The sequence below is a fragment of the Vidua macroura genome, chromosome 14, assembly GCF_024509145.1.
Source record: "Vidua macroura isolate BioBank_ID:100142 chromosome 14, ASM2450914v1, whole genome shotgun sequence".
Lineage (NCBI taxonomy): Eukaryota > Metazoa > Chordata > Aves > Passeriformes > Viduidae > Vidua > Vidua macroura.
In genome coordinates, this window is record NC_071584.1 from 21,453,084 (window position 1) to 21,455,152 (window position 2,069).

At 48.7% G+C, this 2,069-nt stretch overlaps 1 long non-coding RNA gene across 1 annotated transcript; it reads right to left on the minus strand.

Annotated features, from left to right (window-relative positions):
* Nucleotides 1-649: 649 nt before the first annotated feature.
* LOC128814610 (uncharacterized) lies at nt 650-1,301 on the minus strand. Its single transcript, XR_008439422.1, has 2 exons — nt 1,042-1,301; nt 650-824 (listed from the first exon to the last, which is right to left on the minus strand). It is a non-coding gene; the product is annotated as an uncharacterized LOC128814610 (long non-coding RNA).
* Between the last annotated feature and the right edge of the window lie 768 nt (nt 1,302-2,069).

A 2,069-nucleotide genomic window follows, 5' to 3' on the forward strand; every position in this document is an offset into this window, starting at 1 on the left:
GGTGCTTTTGGGCATCTGAAGCAACGGGGGCTTTGAACATACTGTGAAAAATACAGAATTGAACACAGGGAGTATTTAAATTCATGATTTTGGGTTGTGTGTTCAGGGCTGATTAGGTGCTTTTGTAATTTCTGGGTTTGTTCTTTCTATTTATTTTTACAAGGAGCACAACTTCCTGAAATTCCAGGCTGTGTCAAGTGCAACACTTCAGATTTTTTTCAGCAGATTCACCGTGTCACAAGAGGGACCTGCTCCATGTGGAAGATGATGTTTGAGATTGGGTCTTCAGATGAGTAAAGTTGAGGATTGTGACCAGGAGAGGGAGAGTGAGTAGATGTCTGGTTAGGAGTTATTGGGGGAGGGGGGGGTTTGAAGGCAGCAGGGTGAGAAATGGTGTCTATTTGAGGACCCCCCCAAGGTTTTTAGCAAGTACGGCAGAGGCATTCACGTGTCTTAGAGCACCCCAGCTCATCTACAGCACTCACAGAAATACCATGTAACTTTGGATCTCTCTAACCCAGGTGCTAGTCATAACAGCTATGGCCTCGGACCCAGGGTGAAGCTGGAGCCTTGAGGACCTAGGCATACTTAGGAGAGGTCAAGGAGCTGACTCGCTGTGATTTGGCCCACATAGCACTACAGTCACGCATTGATTTTGGTGTTCTTTATTGTAGCTCACTAAGAGGATAACCGGCGATCACGGGGCCTTCCGAGGCCGACTCATTTCAGGTCCAACGTGGATTCACGTCGCCAGTCATCCGAAAGATAAGTCACGGGCCACGGCCTGGAGATGGGATGATCGTCGGGTAGTGGACTGGAAATTCCTGGGACAGATTTAAAAATTAGCAGAGGGTAAAGGGATGTCCTCTAAGGGGCTTTTAGGACAGCTCAAGGGAGAGGCCCTACTTTTGATTGCAGCTGTGGGGTGTGCAGTGCAGAACAGTTCCGGTCTGTGTCGTGTTGTGCCGTGTACTGTGTTTCGTAGCGTATCATTGGGGTGCCTCGGATCAGGTATCTGCCTTTTCCCCTCGAGGGCCTTACCGCAAGCATCGGCCACGATCTCTAGGTTCTCGAACGCTCGCGCTTCTCGGCACGACGCCGATACAGTTTGTTCTTTTCCCGGCGGCCTCGGCCACGTCTCCGAGTCCCAGTTCAGAAGCATCGAGTCAGATGACTTTTGAGGCCTTGCTCCCAGCAATATCACCGTCCATCCTTTCCAGCCATGAGTTGTAACCTCCTGGTGCTTATAAGATTGTAGGGATACAGAGAGCATTCTAAATGTAGCATTGTCTCATGGTCAACTCGATCATTGTGACCAACAGTTCTTCTAACAGGTCACTCTGTCAGTCTTTTCTTTTGCTCCCTAGAGCTTCCGCCATCCACTGTTGCCATAGCATCAGGCAACTCTTTCGGCATCCTCTCGGTCCTTGCCATTATTCTTCTTGCCAGGAAGATTTCTATCATCCTTCTGTCACAATCTTATTAACATAATGCGTTGTTTGTCTTTAGCGTCCCCTCGTTTGTCACGTCCTGTCCTGTGTCACGGGTGTAAGCACCTATTTGTCCCGAAGCTGTTCTGCCCTGCTGCATTGCCTGGTGTAATAAGACAAGTCCCAGGGACTTGAAATTTGTAATGCAGGGTATAGTTGGACTCTAGATGGTATTCTTAGATTAACGTAAGGTGTCTGGAGCTGTTAAGTTATCCTGCAGCTATTTGACTTTTGTCCTTAACTTTCTTTCAGATGCGGGCGGATTAAATCCGTGGCAGAGGGCCCCATCCCTGGAGAAGGGGGTTCCCTGGGTGGGTCAGTCACCATTTCTCTCTGCAGCGGAAGTGTAAATGGCGACTGTGTGTTAGAGCACTGTTTTCTGTCTTTATATTTAGGCATTAAATCCGGATGTCAGCAATCAAGGTGAGCAGGTTGCAGAAGCAGTTGTTCTCGCTCAGGTCTCAATTTCTGGTGCAACTCTAAGCCTCCATTCTCATTTGTGCGTTTTAGGCGATCTACTCGGAGTATGCCAAACCCCCATCACCATCTGGCTGATGGACCAGGTTTCCTGTGCTTGTG